This window comes from Sus scrofa, chromosome 11, assembly GCF_000003025.6.
Source record: "Sus scrofa isolate TJ Tabasco breed Duroc chromosome 11, Sscrofa11.1, whole genome shotgun sequence".
Classification (NCBI taxonomy): Eukaryota; Metazoa; Chordata; class Mammalia; order Artiodactyla; family Suidae; genus Sus; species Sus scrofa.
In genome coordinates, this window is record NC_010453.5 from 22,435,617 (window position 1) to 22,455,823 (window position 20,207).

General features: G+C 44.6%; 1 long non-coding RNA gene across 1 annotated transcript in view; it reads right to left on the reverse strand.

Annotated features, from left to right (window-relative positions):
• Positions 264–20,207, reverse strand: part of LOC106505296 — a 37,575-nt gene continuing 17,631 nt past the window's right edge. Inside the window, exons 2-3 of the long non-coding RNA XR_001299574.2 lie at positions 13,888–14,038; positions 264–545 (exon numbers count right to left, since the gene is read on the reverse strand). This is a non-coding gene — a long non-coding RNA (uncharacterized LOC106505296). The remainder of the gene's footprint in view (positions 546–13,887; positions 14,039–20,207) is intronic.

The following is a 20,207-nucleotide window of genomic DNA, read 5'->3' on the forward strand; positions in this document are numbered from 1 at the left end:
TATTTCATTCATTAAATTAAAATACAAGAGAGGGGTGAGGAGTTCCCCTCGTGGCTCAGTGGTTAACGAATCCAACTAGGAAGCATGAGGTTGTGGGTTCGATCTCTGGCCTTGCTCAGTGGGTTAAGGATGCAGCATTGCTGTGACCTGTGGTGTAGGTCACACATGCAGCTTGGATTCCATGTTGCTGTGGCTCTGGCATAGACCGGCGGCTATAGCTCCGATTAGACCCCTAGCCTGGGAACCTCCGTATGCCGTGGGTGGGGCCCTAGAAAAAAAGACAAAAAAAAACAAACAAACAAAAAAAAAAAAAACAAGAGAAGGGTGAGCATCTATTATGAAATGAGATAAAGCATATAAAATAGGAGGTCCTGAATGAGCCTTTGCTATCTCCTCTCTGGCTCAGTCCCCTGGGAAGGGAGATTAACGGGCAATCACTTTCATTAAGACCGATCATTCCTTGGGCTCGTGGCTTCAGGGACCTGAGTCATGGTTGGGATGTGAGCAGCTTCTTTCATAGAGCAGAGTCTGCTGGCTGGAAGAATCTAGAATTGTAACAAAAGAAAGGAAACATGAATGAGAAATGACTAGACTTTACACCCGATGCTTTGGAACATTCCAGAGCCAAGAAAAGCCCTTCTTGTCACACATGATTTCTTAATAATTAGGGCCAGCTGTGCTTGGGCAATTCCGGTCAAGCCAGATGCCAAAACCCATTGCAGACACAGGAAGAGCCTCATCGTCAAGTCTCCAAACAAGCAGTCGAAAATCAAAAGAGAAGGTAAGTTATATTCTCTCTCCCCATTCTACCAAAATATTTTTCTCCTGAGCATCGATGAGCTTTCTGGTTTTTCCTTTGTGCTTCATAGCAGAGGAAGATGCCATTGATGTTATACTGTGCATACGTGAAATAATTTTTTACTTTTTTTTTTCTTTTTGTTTTTGTTCTTTTTTTTTTCTTTTTTCTTTTTTTTTAGGGCCACATTCCTGGCATATGGAGGTTCCCAGGTTAGGGGTCAAATTGGAACGCCAGCCACTAGCCTACACCACAGCCGCAGCCTCGCAGGATCCAAGCTGCGTCTGTGACCTACACCAGAGCTCATGGCAACGCTAGATCCTTAACCCACTGAGTGAGAGCAGGGATTGAACCTGCATCCTCATGGATACTAGTTGGGTTCATTACCACTGAGCCATGATGGGAACACCTGTTTTTGTTTTTAAATTTTTGTTTATAACTTTTCCTTTCTACTGAGATTTATTCTTGGGTTCCTGCCTGTACCCATAAGCCAGACCCATAAGTCACAAATTTGTTGGCCAATAAAGATAAACTGTCCCAGCATCTCTCTAAATTGGAGAGGAACTGAGTGGCTGGGAGGATGGGTTGTCAGGAGGGAGATTTTCTTATGCTCTGTTGTAAGTTTTAGTTTTGAATTTAAATGAGAAGATGTACCTGGAGGAGGCGTAGAGCGGGAGTTTGGGGTTGGGAGATGCAAACTAGTATATAGAGGATGGACAAACAACAAGGCCCTACTGTCTATCGCAGGGAACTATATCCATATCCTGGGATAAACCATCATGGAAAAGAATATATTAAAAAGAATGTATAGGGAGTTCGCATACAGGCTCAGCAGAAAAGAATCTGACCAGCATCCGTGAGGACACAGGTTCAATTCCTGGCCTCGCTCAGGGTTAAGGATCTGGCATTGCCCTGAGCTGTGGTGTAGGTCACAGATGCCGCTCAGATCCCATGTTGCTGTGGCTGTGGCATAGACTGGCAGCTGCAGCTCTGATTCGACCCCTAGCCTGGGAACTTCCCTATGCCACCAGTGCGGCCCTAAAATAAAAAATAAATTAATTAATTAAAAAAGTCAAAAATTAAAAAAAAAAGAATGTATATATATGTATGACTGAATCCCTTTGCTATACAGCAGAAATTAACACAGCATTGTCAATCAAGTATACATCAATAAAAAAAAACACATAAAAAAAATGAAGAGAGTCCCCTGGTAGCTTGGTGGGTTAAGGATCTGGTGTTGTCACTGCTGTGGCTCTGGTGGTTGCTATGGCACAGCTGTAACCCCTGGCCTGGAAACTTGTGCATGCCGCCAGTAACAGCCAAGAAAGAAAGAAAGAAAGAAAGAAAGAAAGAAAGAAAGAAAGAAAGAGAGAGAGAGAGAGAGATAGAGAGAGAAAGAAAGAAAGAGAGAGAAAGAGAGAGAGAAAGAAAGAAAAGAAAGAAAGGGAATTTCCCATTCCAAATAGAAAGTACTATTTAAAAACTTTTTGTCTTTTGGTGGAATATATGTATTTGTTTGCTGACTGACTCTCGCCTTAGCTATAGAAGTTCTGGCGGACATGAACTCTGCTTTCCAGACTGGAAACTTCTTTTCCTCCAGGTCATTCAAATTATATTCTCTCCGTTGACTTGTGGATTTCTTGGAGTATTTCAAATTGCAGGTCCTTTCATCATAGGTTTCTTTTACATCTTCTACTGCAAGACTATTTTTTTTTACCTTTTTAAAGATACAGCCGAGAGAGAATTCTATGAAGCCAAAAAGCATTTCGTTTTAGCAGAACAGAAGTGGGTTAGGCCTTAAGGCGGAGTTGGGGTTTGCCTGGCCCCAGGGCTCCCCACTTAACTCAAGCTGGCCGGCTCCTTCTCTAGATCCCTGTTCCCTCTGGTCAGTTTATTGCCACCGAAAAGGAAGCCGAACTAAAGCCAGGGCTCTACTGCTGTTCGATGCGATGACTAACTTGGGGCTAATTCACTGCATTCCTGAAGTTGACTCACTCCCATCCAAAACCCTTGGGCTGGGGCTGGAACTCAGCTCAGGCTCTCCAAGGAGCTGCTTCTGTGAGCCCGCCTTAGATGACCTCATCTGGACCAGCCTGGGGTTGGTCTTTACCTCGGGAACCTGAGTATAGCTTGTTCTAGAGCAAGTTGATGTTTAAAAAGGCTTAGACTGGAGTTTCCATTGTGGCTCAGTGGGTTAAGGACCCAATGTTGTCTCTTTGAGGATGTGGGTCCAATCCCTGGCCTCACTCAGTGGGTCAAGGATCTGGCATTGCCTCAAACGGCTTCACAGATCACAGATGTGGCTCAGATCTGGTGTCGCCATGGCTGTGGCATAGGCTGCAGATGCAGCTCTGATTCAACCTCCAGGCTGGAAACCTCCACATGCCACAGGTGTGTCTGTGAAAAAAAAAAAAAGAAGAATGTGTTCCCGTCACGGCTCAGTGGTTAACGAATCCGACTAGGAACCATGAGGTTGAGGGTTTGATCCCTGGCCTTGCTCAGTGGGTTGAGGATCCGGCGTTGCCGTGAGCTGTGATATAGGTCGCAGATGAGGGTCAGATCCTGAGTTGCTGTGTCTCTGGCGTAGGCCAGTGGCTACAGCTCGGATTAGACCCCTAGCCTGGGAACCTCCATATGCTGTGGGAGCGGCCCTCAAAAGGCAAAAAGACAGGGGAAAAAAAAAAAGAAGAAGAAGAAGAAGCTTAGATATTCTGAGACTGGAAATAGAATTCTGAAAAGAAGATTCTGGGTTACTTGATCAGGACAAGCTTCAAAAAGGAGCCTCCTCCATCTGTCTTAGGCCTGCCCAGAGTGTCAAAGGCACAGCAGGGAATAGGCTATCTTCAGAAGTGCAGTTTTGGGAGTTCCCGTTGTGGCACAGTGGAAACAAATGCGACTAATAACCATGAGTTTCTGGGTTCGATCCCTGGCCTTGCTCAGTGGGTTAAGGATCTGGCATTGCTGTGAGCTCCGGTGTAGGTTGCAGATGCAGCTTGGATATGGTGTGGCTGTGGCTGATGGCTGTAGCTCTCATTTGACCCCTAGCCTGGGAATTTCCATATACCACTGGTGTGGCCCCTAAAAATCAAACAAAACAAAACAAAAACAAAAACAAAAAAACCCCTGCAGTTTGGGTTACCATCAGTCACCCTCCTAAGACTTCCTAAATTCCTGCAGTAACATTAGTTTAGAGATGTGATAATATTTTTCTTAAAGACCTTTTAGGCTTCTATTGAATAATTCAACAATCTAATGGAACTCATACCATTGAATCCTAGATTTCCTCTATTTAGAGGAAACACAGACTCATTGATAGATGAGTGGTCTCTAAAGTGAAGTATTTGTACCTGGTGGACATACAAGACAACCTTTTGGAGAAGAGTAAGAAAATATTTCAATTAAGATTTATTTATATATTTAGCCACCTCTGCGGCTTGTGGAAGTTCCCCGGGCCAGGAATCAAACCTGTGCCATAGTAGCAACTAGAGCCACAGCAATAACAATGTCAGATCCTTAACCGGCTGAACCACCAGGGAACTCCTGACATTTATTTATTTATTTATTTATTATCACTGCACCCACAGCATATGGAAGTTCCCAGCAGGCTAGGTGTTGACTCGGAGCTGCAGCTGCAGGCCTACACCACAGCCACAGCAACACCAATCCTGCTGCTTGCAGTAGCATGGAACCCTTAACCCAGAAATAAGTTTTGTTTTCAAGTTCCAATCACAGCAGGCTCCCGCCTCTCAGGGTCTCTGTGATTCTCTAAACTGCCAACTTCTTACAATATTATTTCTAATTTGGAGTTCCCTTCATGGCTCAAAGGGAGCGAATCTGACCAGTAACCCTGAGGATACAGGTTCGATACCTGGCCTCGCTCAGTGGATTAAGGATCTGGCATTGCCAAGTGAACTGTGGTGTAGGTTGCAGATGAAGCTCAGAACCCGCATTGCTGTGGCTGTGGTGTAGGCTGGCAGCTGTGGCTCTGATTTGACCCCTAGCCTGGGAACCTCCATATGCTGCAAGTGCAGCCCTAAAAAGACAAAAAAAAAAAAAAAAAGAAGACTCATAAAAAATTTTGCAGGTGACCCTTAAGTTATTCTTTGGTGTTCTGTTTTTTAGGTAAAGTTGTCTCAGTTCATCTTTCCTCCTAATACGTGATCTATTGACTCTCCAATTGTTTCTGCTCAAAGCAAGATCTCATTGGTTGTTTTTGTGCAAAGTTGATGCAGTAGATAGAGCCCTAGAGGCAGACTATGCCCGCAGCCTTCTGGACAACCTTGAACAGGACTCTTTTCTTCTCTGGGCTTTGGTGTCCTCATCTGTTAAATGAAAGAGTTATGCTAGGTGATCTCCAGAGTCTCTGAAAGCACAAACTTTTTTTTTTTTTTTTAAGTGCTACACCCACGGCATATGGATGTTCCTAGGCTAGGGGTCTAATCACAGCAATGCCAGATCCGAGCCACATTTACCACGTACACCACAGCTCACGGCAACGCCGGATCCTCAACCCACTGAGCAAGGCCAGGGATCGAACCCACAACCTCATGGTTCCTAGTTGGATACGTTAACCACTGCGCCACAACGGGAACTCCCAACTTTAATTTTTTAAATTAAAATAGAGTTGATTTACGCCATGTTTCATAAACTTCAGCCAACTTTAATTGTTTAAATTAAAATATAATTGATTTACAATGCTGTGTTTCAAGTGTACAACAAAGTATATTCTTTTCCAGATTCTTTTCCATTATAGATTATTATAAGATATTGAATACAATTCCCTGTGCTATGCAGTAAGTAAACCTTGGGTGTTTATCTATCTGAGATACAGTGGTGTGTATATGCTAGTCTCATACTCTCAATATATATATACATGTAATACCTGGTAGCACAGCCAGGGGTTGGAAAAAAAACTTGACCGACGACCACTAGCCCACATCTGTGGTTCACCTTTCCCCGTTTCCATTTCCCATGGGCAAAAAGAGGCTATTGCAGCCCCTTGGTCTCTGTGTTTTCACTTCTGATTGTGCTGTGAAAGGCAGCATTTGGAGTTACTTGGTATGATTTAGGAGCCATTTTAGGTCAATTAGAAAGGGAGCATGTAAATCTTGAGAAATACCAGTACCGGGGTGCCCAGGAGACTCATTATATCACCTCTCTTCCTGGAGAGATTAGGAAGTTGTGGTTGAAAACCAAAATGCCCTAAGTTGCAATCCTGAACTCATCGGTTTCCAAAAAAAAAAAAAAAAAAAAAAGCTAAGTAGGTATTTTGGTTAAGAAGAGAATAAGCAGCATGTTTTGAAATGAAAGAAAACGTAAATGAAAAAATGTTTATTAAACTTAAAAAATGTTCAGTCCCCTGATTGTTCCAGAACACAAAAGCCCTGTCTGTTTTTGTGACTAAGTGGCCTGTGATTTAAAGCTGCTGACAACACCAGCCTCTCACAATGCCCTGGTCCCCCGTTTTTCTCCGGGCGGTCCTAGCAGACACTCATTTGTATGTATGGTTTCAGCCTGTCTGCGGTGTCTGGCCAAAGGGACAGATACTAATGGCATATGTTAATTACTATCCAACAACTTCCTTTCATTAGAGTTTATTAACATTCTCACTTCTGCCCATTGAACCAGCTGGCACGAGGCTACGCTGGCAGCCTGGGGTCCACAGCCTGGTTTCACTCGGGGCTCATAAGGTAGAAGAGCTTTTCCCTTGTAGACAATGAAACATTTTCTGTTTCTTTCTCAGCTGAGAGCTTTCTGAGATGACACCAAAATAGCAGCTTGGGAAAAAAATGTCTTACTGTTGGGGCCCATCTTCAGAGTTATTCTAGATCTATTGTGCTGCTATGACTTGATAGGTATCCATTCATCCATTTAGACATTGCTTCTTTTTTAAAAATTTTTTTTATTAAAGTATAGTTGATTTACAGTATTGTGCCAATGTCTGCTGTACAGCAAAGTGACCCAGTCATATATAGAAATATATATGTGTAGCCATTGAATGATATACATATGACTGGCCATTGAGCCATATATATAGATACTCTCATGCCTCTTCTTATATTATCTTCCATCATGTTCTATCCCAAGAGATTGGACATAGTTCCCTGTGCTGTACAGTAGGACCTCACTGTCTATCCATTTGAAATGGAATAGTTTGCATCTACTAACCCCAAACTCCCCGTCCATCCCACTCCCTCCCCACCCCTTGGCAACCTCAGGTCTGTTCTCTATAGCCCATCTATAGACATTTCTTTATCATTACTAAGCATCGAATACCCCTCATTCGAACCATGTACTCAGAAGCTATGAAATAACTGGTGTAATGGTGAGAGTATAAATTACTTTAGGAGGAATACTAAACTTTTCTATATGTCTCTAGACTAGATTTCACTAAAATGTGAAATGGGCTTGGGGGCAAAGTAAGATAGCTACGGAAGGGATCTGAAAACCAAAATGGTGGCCAGCTTGATGAACTAGGAATGGATGTATTTTTGTATTTAATGAGAACACAATTAACTGTAAAGAATTATCTTTCTATTTCATCGGTTGCCCATGTCCCTTTAAGATGCCCTAAGGTGGGGAATGGACAAGTCACCACCAGAATAACAAAGCAGGAATGACGTGGTGAACAAGCATTTTCCAGCCTTCTCACCCAGTGACATCCCCCAGCAATTGCTGGTGGCAGAACAGCAAATGTAGGAAAACAGAGTTAGAGCCGAATGCTCAAGAGGCGGTTCTTAGTCGCTTTGTCGAGAAATCATAGTAGATCTTGCTTTCGAGGGGATCAGAAGTTCTGTTCACATCTGATCAGGTCACAGATATTAGATGAATAGGTTTGTTGCTTTTGCATTAGAGAGAGCTTTTGAATACCCTGCAAGGAACAGCAATTTTGCCCAGGGAATTTTACGGCTGCCAAAGACACAGGGTGTCTGTATCTTCTTTTTCTTTTTCTTTTTCTTCTTATTATTTCGTTTTTTAGACTCGAACCTGTGACATATGGAGGTTCCCGGGCTAGGGATCTAATCAGAGCTACAGTTGCTGGCCTACGTCACAGCCAAAGCAATGCCAGATCCGAGCCGCCTCTGTGACCTGCACCACAGCTCACGGCAACGCTGGATCCTTAACCCACTAATCAGGCCAGGGATCGAACCCACAACCTCATGGTTCCTAGTTGGATTCTTTTCTGCTGCTCCACGACAGGAACTCCTGTATCTTCTTTTTAAACTGAGAACAAATCTGTGCTTTGTGCTGTGAATCCTTTGAAAAGGCCACACTCCCTCCTCTTCTGACCCCTCAGGTCCCAGCCACCCAACACAACCAGCTCCTGAGGTGATGTGACCGAAGGCTTAGACCAACCATCCTTTGTCACAGAGGTCAAGGAACTCTGGGAGGAACTTTGGCATTTGCTGGGGGCAGGCAGAAAATGGAGTACCAGCAGCCATGAGAGGGACGCTTTAGTGAGTTTCATCAGCAAACATTTGTTATCTACAAACAAAGCTGATGTTTAGCTGTTTTGCACCAGTATGAATGTATCTATCAGTTTTCAAAACATCGAAATACTTCCATCCTGACTGGTAAAATGTTACTACCCTGAGCCTTCCCAGTATCTCCCTCTGCCCCAGACATACCAAGCCCCCTGTACCTCTTGAATTCCCTAAGACCAAGTACCCCGGAATTCTGTAAGACCATGTACCCTACAAGATTCCCACCTGGCCCCATGGGGGTCTCCAGGACTCTGTTCCAGCACGAAGGCTCACACTGTGTGGAACAGGCAGTGCCACTGACACAGGTGTAAATATTTAGACTATCGCCCTTGTCTACAATGTCCCAGCACTGAACTGGGTATCAGGGACACACAGAAGACTAAAACACTGACCCCAACCCCAGCATCTCCAGAACCTCCCAACCTAGTGGAGCTCTACCATGACAATGGCATTGCACTAAGCCCTAGAAATTTTGGGATGGCACCACTTTGGTGAAATTGATTTGCGGACCCAGCCATGCACGAGAATGGATCAGGTTCTCAGGGACAGATTCACACCAGTCAAGCTCTCGAGAGACGGCTAGATAAACCCAAATCCCGATTCATTCATTTGCAATGAGAAAGAAGAACTTCTAAGCAGAACAAACACCTGTGTCACCTCGAACCCATAGGAAACTAAACAGGAAGGCGAATGGTCATGAGGACGCAGCTTGAGTAGGCAGTCTGAGCAGAGGATATGAGAGGGATGTTTTTCATGTCAAAGGATGTCAAGTTTTCTTGAGCTCATGCTTTCATCCTCCTCTTTTGGAGGTGCACCTGCCACACCGATAGAACTGGATGTCCTAGTCAGCTCACCGGTGCCCTCTCTCCTTGGCGAGTCCTTCCCCTCTGACTCCCACTTTCTCTCTGCATGCAAACAGCCCCCTTTGGTTGATACATTCTATCTTTAGATTTGTTAATACCACCAAGAAAGCTCCAGCCAAACTGCTGGTTTCCTGTTTCTGGCTTGGAAGACGTTCTACCTTTCTGGTGGCCCCCATAGGTCCTTGGTGTTTGAGTTGCATCGTCATCATTTCACTCATTGGTTCTCAGATTTGCTGACACTTTGGAAGCATCTAGGAAATCTGAAAAAATACTGATGCCTGGTTGTCACTCTCAGAAATTCTGATTGAATGGATACGGGGTGCAATCTGGACACTGGGCTTTGATAAACCTCCCTAAAATATACAAGCGGAATCTGGGTTCCTGAAGAGTTGAAATTCAAGGAAGAGAGCTTTGCGTTTGAACAAAGTTTGAGAATTACTGGTTTCACTCAGAGCTGGAAGATACTTGACCGGTACCAGATTTGAAAGCATGCCAGTGCTCGGCTTCTGGCCCGAGATGATGATGTATTCGGTCTGGAATGGGAGTGAGGCATGAGCGCTTTTACAAAACTCCCCAGATGACTCCATTGCGCAGCCAGAGTTGAGATGCAATGGTCCAAACATTCAAAGTTTTCAGTGTCACATTCTCCTTGGACATGACCTTGTATAGAGAGGAGCATGGAAGATACATTGAGGGAAAGGTCTGCGGACATTTTCCAAAGGAACAATAGGGGCCTGTGCCTGCGAGTAAGCCTGTGGGCAGGATGGATGGAGATATGCAGTCTGAGGGTCATCTCCCCTATCTTAGAGTAACTTTAGCAGAAGCCAATGAAGTCCATGGATGTGCTTGAAGAAAGTTCAGTCTGCTACATACTTTTTTTTTTCTTTTAGGGTCACACCCACAGCGTAGGGAAGTTCCCAGACTAGGGCTTGAATTGGAGCTGCAGCTGCCAGCCTACACCACAGCCACAGCAACACAGGATCCGAGCCACACCTGCGACCTACACCACAAGGTGGAGCAACGCTGGATCCTTAACCCACTGAGTGAGGCCAGGGATGGAACCCACATCCTCATGGATACTAGTCGGGTTCTTAACCCACTGAGTCACAATGGGAACTCCAGCTCCACACTTTTCTAGGAGGAGTCTGACTCCTTGTCTTCTTGGAATGCTCTTTTGGCCCGCTCCTCCGCCCCCTTCCACCTGAGCTCCCTGCTTTCTGAAGGCTGCCATCCTGAAAGAAGCTGAGCTATATTCTGGTCCATATTCTCTTAAACAGCAACTATGTTTAACAAAGAAATAGGAGACCATAGAATCCCAGCCTGTCATCTGCCTCTTATTGCTAAGGATTTTCCATTTTCCTCACAATTCCTTAATTCTCTGTTATCATTTCTAACCTTTCGATGTGCATTAAAATTCACCCAGGAGTTCCCATTGTGGCTCATCAGGTTAAGGACCCAATATTGTCTCTGTGAGAATGTGGGTTCAATCCCTGGCCTTGCCCAGCAGGTTAAGGATCCAATGTTGCCACAAGCTGCTGAGTAGGTCGAAGATGTGGCTCGGATCCGGTGTTGCCATGCTGTGGTGTAGGCCGGCAGCTGCGGCTCCGATTCACCCCCTAGCCTGGGAACAGCTGGGAAAAAAAATCATTTGAAGGAGTTCCTTTGTGGTGCAGTGGTAAAGGATCTGGCACTGGCACTGCTGTGTTTGGATCACTGCTGTGGCCCAGGTTCAATCTCTGGCCTAGGAATTTCACACGCTGCGGGCACAGCCAAAGAAATAAAAAGAGGAATACAAAATTCATGTGCGCTTTCTGAGTGTTTGCAGCCTTGTGTGATTGCAAGGCATCTGGGAAAGGCATCAATTCTACTTTGTTAGCAACTGAAAAAAAAAATGCATTCCTAGGAGAGGAAAAGGCAGTGGGAAGGGCAGAGGTCCTCCGCCCTTCCTTCTCCTGGGACTGCTAGACAAGGGTTTGGAACTAAATGATCCTGGGTAGGAGGAGGGAGATGGAGCAGGGCCACCGTGTATCGTTGGGCAGGTGACCCGCAGCGCAATTCCAGGCAAGCCCCTGACACTCATTCTTTGGTCATGGTGACTACAGCCACCTTCTCCCATCGCCCCATCCAGCATCCCTGGCAGAAGCAGGGCTGTTCCTTGAATTTCAGCTCCTTGGCAGCACCCCCCCCCCCCCCGATTCCAGTTGCTTTTGTGCTTCTGAAACATGCAGCACCAGAGAAGTCCCTTGTTTTCTCTGGGCTTCATTTTGTTCACCTAGAAATTGATAGATGCTTTCCAGGTCTCAGCATAGTCCCCCAAAGTCACTTTCTCCAGGCATGTGGGAGCCAGCTATTTGCACACCTGAAACAATCTGTATGTAATCTCGCTGATAGAATAAAGACATGAGTTTGAAGACTTCCATAGCCAGATCTGAGGCTGAATCCTTCCCTCTGGCCTTCTGTTTTACCTTCTTCAGATGCCATGGTCCCCTGGAGCCATTTCCCAGCCTATTCAAATGAAGATCCAGGGAGTTTCCATTTTGGCTCATCAGAAACAAATCTGAAGCATCCATGAGGATGCAGGCTTGATCCCCTGCTCAGTAGATTAAGGATTCAGCATTGCCATGAGCTGTGGTATAGGTTGCAGATGTGGCTCTGATCTGGCATTGCTGTGGCTGTGGCTGTGGCTGTGGCTGTGGCTGTGGCCAGCAGTCACAGCTCTGATTAGACCCCTAGCCTGGGAACCTCCATGTGCCATGGGCGTGATCCTAAAAAGGTAAAAAAAAAAAAAAAAAAATCCAGTATCTTTCAAAAAGCAGCTGTGGAAAAGCATCCCATTATAAGGCATCCCTACATCTTTCAAAGAGCAGCCACGCTCAGCTTTTATGATTGTATAACTATCCATAGTCAAATATAATCAAATATTTAAAATATCCCTTTCTCTCACCAGATCTCATAAACTACAAATCAGGATTGCCTTTGTCTTCAGAATCAGTGATGTCTGTACTCACGGGTTAGTTCTACTCCATTTTCAGGGGCATCTCTGTATCATTGCCCCCGAAATGTAGAACTCATCTTTGACCACAGTGAGATGCTTCCCCAAACTTCCAGATGCTGCAATGAATGGTAAGGCCAGATGAAAGAGAATCAGATTTGTATTCTGTTGATAGATACCCAGTGCAGGGCATGGGGTGGGGGCCAGGCCTGTGAAAAAGAATTCAGCTTCCTCATTTCGTGGCATTTATTTGCTCATTATTGAAACTAACGAAACTGCCCAGGAGCCTTTTGGTTTTGCCTTTCTTTAGTGTGCCTTCTTTTCTAAAAACTGTCTCTTATAATCGCTTCATGTTACGCTGGAAGGTCCATACCGATTTTCGCTGAGAATCACAGAAATTTTCTTTTCATATTAAAAAAAATTAAATGAAAGGTTTATACTTTTATAGTTCTTTATACTTTTCAAAAGCTTCACACACATGATTTCATATACTCTCCTGTATGATTTCATATACCCCCATATTGCCCTCCCCCCACCCCGACCCCCTGCTGGTAACCTCTAGTTTGTTCTTTGTGAGTCTGTTTCTTTTTTGTTTTAGTCACCAGTTTCTTGTATTTTTGAGATTCCACATAGAAGTGATATCATACAGAATTTATCTCTCTCTGTCTGACTTATTTCACTTAGCACAGGGTAGAACCATAGGCTTTTACAGTTAGCAGACACCTGCCTGGAGTTTCTGGAAGTTTCCATGTACACCTGGGCAGACTTATTCGGCTGGCTCTAGGTGCTGCGGTCTCAGGCCACAGCCATGGGAAGTGGAAGTGGTCTCCAGATGTTAAGGTCCCCCTGGCCTGGCTCACCTCCCCTCCCTTAGAGAGGGCGTCCTTCACTCTCCAGTGATACGGAGGCCTTAGGGAAGCTGCTTCCTCAGGGTTCAGATCGTCTCTGGAAAGGACTCACACCTGAGTCTTGTGTTGCTCATGAGTCAAAAGCCAGTGACCAACACTCTGCTATACTCAGCACTTTAATGACAAGGACTAACTATGGAGTCAGGTGGCCCCTCTGAGGCACCTGCTCCCCTTAGAATGAGTTCTTTCCCAAGAGGTTCCTTTGTTCTTCAAGCAAATCCACATCCTCTAGGCCGCCTTCCCACAACCCCCCGCTGCCCCCACCCCGTGTACGATTTATGTCTATAATTGAATCCAAGATGCACCCCAGATCTGTACTCTTTGCCATGTAGAAATATCATCAATTTGGAGTTCCTGTTGTGGCACAGCGAAAACGAATCTGACTAGGAACCATGAGGTTTCAGGTTCCATCCCTGGCCTCAATCACTAGTGGGTTAAGGATCCAGCATTGCCATGAGCTGTGGTGTAGGTTGCAGACATGACTCGGATCCTGCGTTGTGTGGCTGTTGTGTAGGCTGGCAGTTGTAGCTCCAATTTGACCCCTAGCCCGGGAAACTAAAAGGCAACCTGTGGCCCTAAAAACCAAAAAAGAAAAAAAAAAAAAAAAAAAAGAAGAAAAAAAAGAAATATCATCAATTTATTTGCTGTTGATTATTAATCAAAACCCTTGCACAAATGCAATTAAATAATTTTCCTTGTTCTATGTTTCACTACCTCATGTTCGTTTAATATGTATGTCAGATCCAGGGTGGATCCCTAGTATACTAGGAATTTTCTTAAGTACAGAATAATAGTGGAGCCTTAAAGGATCCCCTTGGCTTGAAGGGAGGGTGTGTGAGCTCACCTTTGTGATGAATGTGGTCTGAAATAAGACTCTTGTTCTCTGTCCCTCGATTTTTCCCATCCATAGTAGCTTTCCCCCATCTGCTCTGCTGGTAGACAGGGGCGGATCCATGCTTTGTGGGGCCTAAAGCTAGTATAATCTTTAGCATCACCTTCAATAAAAAGAACACAAGATACAAACAGTGAATTAAGCATACAAAAAGGAACAGTTGTTTAGAATGAGAAAAGAAATTACAACAAATTTTAAAGTTTAAAAATCTGATGGGGGATGGGTGGGGGGGTGGGATGGATTGGGAGTTTGGGGTTGGTGCATGCAGACTGGTGCATTTGGAGTGGATGGACGGTGAGATCCTGCTGTGTAGCACGGGGAACTGTGTCCCATTACTTGTGATGGAACGTGGTGGGAGATGGTGTGAGAAAGAATATATACATATGTGTGAGACTGGGTCACTTTGCTGTACAGTAGGAATCAACTGTAAGGAACACTAAGTCAACTACAGTGTAAAAAATTAAAATCATAAAACAAAAAAATTATTTATTTAGTTAGTTAGTTTTTTTAGGGCTGCACCTGTGGCATATGGAGGTTCCCAGGCTAGGGGTCTGAGTGAAGCTATAGCTGCCGGCCTACACCACAGCCACAGCCACAGCCACACCAGATCTGAGTCACGCCTGTGACCTACACCACAGCTCACGGCAAGGCGGATCCTTAACCCACTGATGGAGGCCAGGGATCGAACCCTCAACCTCATGGTTCCTAGTGAGATTTGTTTCTGCTGCTCCATGACGGGAACTCCAAAAAAATTTATTTTAATTAAAAAAATCCGACCAATAACAAAATACTACAAAACCTAGAAAAATATCAGAATATTTTTATCCCCTAACTTCCCAGTACAACTCTCTGATGTCTTTTTCATGACCCCCCCCCTGCTTTTTTGACTCATGCCTATTGTTTCTTTATATGACCATGATTTTTTAGCATCGTTTTCCAACTTTCCTTTAGTATGATTGATGGAAAACTGTTTTTGATTATTGATAGTTAGAAAAGTTTATTTTGGCTTCACAGCATGTTATTGGTCACGTCCTGTAATCTTTTAGGATTGAGCAAAGCTCTCAAATTTCTTTCACGTGTGAACTGTAATGTTTCAGGACCAGTTTAAGTTTGCACAGTGATCTCCAATTTCTTTGCCCTTTGGCTTGGTGACACTCCTTAGGTGGGGTCATGGGAGGGTTCCATTCAAGGAAAGGGTTGTGATGCTTAAGGCTCCTTTCCCTCCTACCCTGGCTACTCTGGAAAATACCCAACAAATCCTTCTCTCCGCCCCACCTTCTCTCCCCGCTGTGTTCTTGGATCCTGCAACCACAGCTCAGATAAGTGGCACTTAAGAGGGTGTGCGTGTATGGCAGTTGGGCAGAGATTTAAAAAACTGGCATCGCAGTCCCAAACTGACTTTTTTGGGGATACTTAGAGCATTTCCAGTTAAGAAGTGGATACGTTTCTGTTGGATGGGGTCACTAAGCAAACGTTAGGAATGAATGAAAGTGCTTGTGACGTCATGCTCTCCACGTCTCTCTCTTTGAATGGAGCCATTTGCAAACCCTGCTGCACAGACCCCCTTGGTTTCTACAAAGTTCCTTGGGGGCTGCCTAGAGGGAGGGCGGGGGAGGTGGCAGAGTGCCCAAGGTGGGTGGGGAGGCCGCCCGGACCAGATTCCATCTGATTCAGCTGCTTTATATCTTGAGGCTCTGTGAAAGATATCCATTCAATAAAAGCGTTTTGCTCAGAAGTTTGGAAAAAAATTCCAATCAGTTTATTTTCATCAGGAACAAGTATTATGCACCCCAGATTTTTACTCTTTGCTATTTAGAAATAGCAGTTTATTGGCCAATGATAACTAGTCAAAACTCTCGCATAAATGCAATTAAATTGTTTTTCCTGCCTGTCTTTCACTAGTACATGTTCATATATGTGTCAGTTTTTTAAGGATTGCATTATTTTTGCTTTCCTTAACTTTCAATTTTCTGTTCAAAATGCAATTGCTTGAATAAAAAAACATTTTGTTTCTATTACTTAAGGATTGCATTATTTTTGCTTTCCTTAACTTTCAATTTTCTGTTCAAAATGCAATTGCTTGAATAAAAAAAACATTTTGTTTCTATTACTTAACACAGATACTCTGGGAACACCAGCAATTTCTTGGTACAGCAGTAACACATCCACTGGCTGGCATTTAATAAGTTTTTTTTTTTTTTTTAAACTTGCCTTTTTAGCTCTCACAGTTATTCCTGTATTCACTTGAGGTTTGCCCTAGTATTTTCCTCTGGATTTCTTTATCAAGCTCTACATTTTGCCAACTCTTCCATTTAGGTGTTTGCTTTTGTAAGATAATTTGCCAAGGAGAAAGGATTAGCATTTTTCAGATCTTGTTTGTTACTTTTGTGCCTATCTTATTCTCTTCTCTCTCCCGCTCTCTCTTTTTTATAAGGGTCATAGGACGTGTATTATCATTCCCTCTTTCTTCCTTATCTTCAAGTGGTGGTCAGGAATTACAGACCTTAGGCAATTAGTAAGTCAGTTTATTCTTGCATGAGTAGAGGCTTGAACAGCTTGGTTTTTCTGATTCCAAGTTTTCCTTCCCATATTTGTCCTCTTCCATGGACTCCTTGGGAGCTAATCTGGGTTCCTTCTCTTATGCTACTCTTTCTGCCTGGGAAATCCCACCCTCAACCTTTTTTTTTTTTTTTTTTTTTTGCCCCCAGCATCACAGGTGCAAGAATGACAGCCACTGATGTCTGAAGCTGTGGCTATTTTCTTGAGTTCAAGACCCAACTTTTTAATGGTTAGTGATTATCACTAGGGAGTCCTCCTGTGCTTCAAACATGTGTCAATATTAAACCCCTTTTTGTGATAAAGGATTCATTTGCCTCCCCCTAATGTGAGAAACCATTGTGTTTGCCCTGTACTGTTACTTTCCTTGGGGTGAAGCATCATACCAGTTCGATGAAATTCCCTTTTCAAGGTCAGCCAAATTCAACATGGTAAGAGCAAGCTTAAAAGAAAATAGCTATTATTAGAAGCAATCGTTATACTCGAATTGATATAGTTAAACCAAGTAATTCCTCACTGTGATAAAGTGAGTAATTTGCCAACCTTCTGGTAGTCTAACAGTCAATGCTTTAGTTAGGGAGCCAGGCACATGCCCAAGCTGGGTCTTGAACCATATTTATAGGACTATAAAGTATGGAAAATCATTTTCTCTGTTAGAAATCTGATTTTTGGAGTTCCCGTCGTGGCTCAGCAGTAATGAACCTGACTAGTATCCATGAGGACTTGAGTTCAATCCCTGGCCTCGCTCAGTGGGTTAAGGATCTATGAGCTATGGTATAGGTCACAGTCGTGGGTCAGAGCTGGCGTTGCTGTGGCTGTGGTGAAGGCCGGCAGCGGCCACTCTGATTTGACCCCTAGCCTGGAAACCTCCATATGCTGCAAATGCAACCCTAAAAAGACAAAAAAAAAAAAAAAAAAAAAAAAAAAAAAAAAAAAAGGAAAAAATTAGAAATGTGTCCTTTTTGATTGGAATTTAGAACAAAACTTCTCTTCCTGCGAGACATACTTTTATGTGTCTAAACGTCTAGATCGCGTTCATCCCTTTATAGCCATTTACTCATCCCACAGATATTTGCTAAGTGTACTCTGGTACCAGGCCCCATTCTAGATGCTAGAGACCTTGCGGAACAAACCACATATAACCTTCAGGAAGCCAGTGAACAAGCGAACAAACACACCAGCAACAGGACCTCAAAGAGGGGTAGGTAACATGAGGCGGTGCAGCAAAAGAATGGGAAGGAGTATGACAGGTGGATTGGAGGTGCCTTTCCTAGTGGGGTGAGGGCGGGACGCTGAGAAAGCCACCTTTGGACAGAAGCTTGGGTGGGGTAAGTGTGAGCTATACAGAGATCTGGGGGATGAGCATTTCAGGTGAAGGAATGAATAGCAAGAGTCCCAGAGGCAGGAAGGAGCTGGGGGTATCAAGCAGGTGTTCTTCCATGGGGTGGGGGGAGGGACATGGATTGAGCCGGGGTCCCTAAGTTCGAATGGGGGAAAAAAATTACATCTGTCTTTTTGCTAACTTCTCACTGAAACGTAGCATTTCCTCCATGAATGAATCCAAGCAAACAACTGCAATAGAATTAGCAGTATCTGTCTGTCACCAACGGAGATCGCAGACGCTTTGATATCCTATTACAGTGGAAACAGATATCTGCAGACATCATTCGTGTCCATTGCGACTTCAAAATGATGATAGTTATCAGAGCTGCTGCTCGATCGGGTTATTTACCATGTCCAGGAAGAAGTACAGATTTGATCTTTAATATTCTGCATCCCAAATCTCATCTTTAATATTCTGATAACTGTATTTCCATGACATAGTTTCTTTCATGCCTTGAAAAACTTTCTTCTGAGAGGTGACCTGTAGGCTTTGCCAGATTGCCTAAGGAATCCATGGCTTGGGCAAGGTTAAGACCCTAAGTAAAAGGAAAGCAGGGAGGCTCTTTGACCTTGACTGTTGCCATTTAGTAGTGAAGCCAGACAGGGTGGGTGGGGACTGGGTCCCAAGGGCTGGATGGGCCACCGTAGAGAGCTCAGGTTTTATGTTAAGGGCAATGGGACGTCATCAGAGGCTTCTGGAAAGAGAGGCTACTGGATCCGATTTAAGTCTTGGGCCACTCTGGCTGCTGAGGGGGGGACAAGATTTGTTGAGGTGCAGAGTGGTGTCCCAGAGACCGTGAAAGGCCAGCTCAGTTGGATGGTGGTGGTAGGGATGAAGGTGGGGAAACGGGTCATGATTACGAATGTGGGTGAAAGGTGTAGAAGCAATAGGATTTGGCAGGATGTGGGTGTGTGAAGAGAAAGACTTTTAGGTCTAGAGCCAATGTGTGAGTAGCGGCGACACTTTTCAGAATGGAAAAGGTTAAGAGGAGTAGGTTTGGGAATGGGGAGCAAAGTGGCTGTGAAGCCAAGTTCTCTTTGAACATGTTGCCCTTGGAATGCCTACCAGCCATCCTCATGGGGCTGCTGAATGGAGAGCTGCCTATGAGCATGGGACTTGCAAAGGGTAAGGAGTGGAGAACTCACTATTGGATCCATAAAGTTGTGGATCCAAGGAGAAGATTGATCCAGTGTTCTGGGGGCTGGGACGGGGGGGGGGCAACGTTACCTTGCATGCCCTGAAGGATTTTGTCTTCCCTTGTTCCAAAGGGTTTACTTCAGTGTTGACTGTATATAAACATGGAGGCCCATGGAAGTGTATTTATGACATCAGGTAGTTCACCCTTTAGTAGTCCCTCAACCCATCTTTTCCACGTAATATCCATGGACAGTCCTGGAGGTGAGGACCAGTTATCTAAATGCAAGGGATTGGGGCATAGGGCAGTGAAAACCATCTAATCAAGTTGCATTATGCGTCAGGCCCATCTCATTCCAGAGGGGATCATTTGATGGAAAAGTGAAAGACTGCAGTTAACTGATTGGGAACCCCCTCCCCTTGCTCCACTGGCCTAAGTATGGCCACCCAAGCTTCCTCTCTCACGGACAAGGATGGAGTCAAGATAATAGGAAATTAGGGAGTTCCCACTGTGGCTCAGAGGGTTACGAATCCAAGTAATATCCGTAAGGATGTGGGTTCAACCCCTGGCCTCACTGAGTGGGTTAAGGACCCAACATTGCCATGAGCTGTGGTATAGGTGACAGACACGGCTCAGATCTGGCATTGCTGTGGCTGTGGTGTAGGCTGGCAGCTGTAGCTCTAATTTGACCCCTAGCCTGGGACCTTCCATATGCCGTGAGTGCAGCCTTAAAAAGAAGAAGAAAAAAAAAAGACAATAAGAAAGTCACCACCAGACATCACACCTGGGTTCTAGCTCCCAGAGGTTGGAAAGGATCCTTGCGTCTCTGCTAAGTCCAGAGCGATTATCCTAGCTCTTCAGAGACCACCTGCCTATGTATCACAATGGTGAAAAGTAAACCTATCAAAAGCAAGGACTTGTAAGTTCCACCATTACCCTTCCCCCTGCATCTCTGGAATCATCTTGGCTCAGGTTGACTCTTGGGGACTTTTTAAGGCTGGATTGTGGGGTGCCATTTCCAGACATGCAAATGGTGTAGAGAGGAGCCCCACTGAGGACAATGGGGAGGAAAACGGCACCCCCCTCCCGCTCTTCAAGGCCTGGGAGAGGACTAGCCGATGCAGTTGCAGAGCACCAAGCAGTGCCCTTGGGGAGAAACAAGACATCCACCATCTGACTGGCTTTGGACTTTGTGGG